The sequence below is a fragment of the Myotis davidii genome, unplaced genomic scaffold, assembly GCF_000327345.1.
Source record: "Myotis davidii unplaced genomic scaffold, ASM32734v1 scaffold811, whole genome shotgun sequence".
NCBI classification, from domain to species: domain Eukaryota; kingdom Metazoa; phylum Chordata; class Mammalia; order Chiroptera; family Vespertilionidae; genus Myotis; species Myotis davidii.
In genome coordinates this window covers 297,898-298,206 of record NW_006283149.1, presented here as the reverse complement: position 1 = coordinate 298,206, position 309 = coordinate 297,898, and positions in this window count along the sequence as shown.

Below are 309 nucleotides of genomic sequence, written 5' to 3'. Positions count from 1 at the left end.
TGCAGCACCTGTGTGCCGTCTTGTGGGATTCTGATGGTTTCTGATTGATTTTGGAACTTAACTCGGAGGGATCCATCTCTCGAGGAAATTAGAAAAGGAAGAAATGTGTGTGTCCAGGGTCTCCGGGTTAGAGCAGGGGAGCCTTCCCACTGTGGATGTCAGCACTGGGATCTACGTTTTTCTTTCCAGAATCCGATAAGCCCCACGACTCAGAGTTATTGAATCCTGTGCTAGAGGTGTATTCAGAATAGCACTGCTGTGGATTTGCAATGTTTGTATATGTGCCCTGTTCCTGAAAGTCCTGAAATG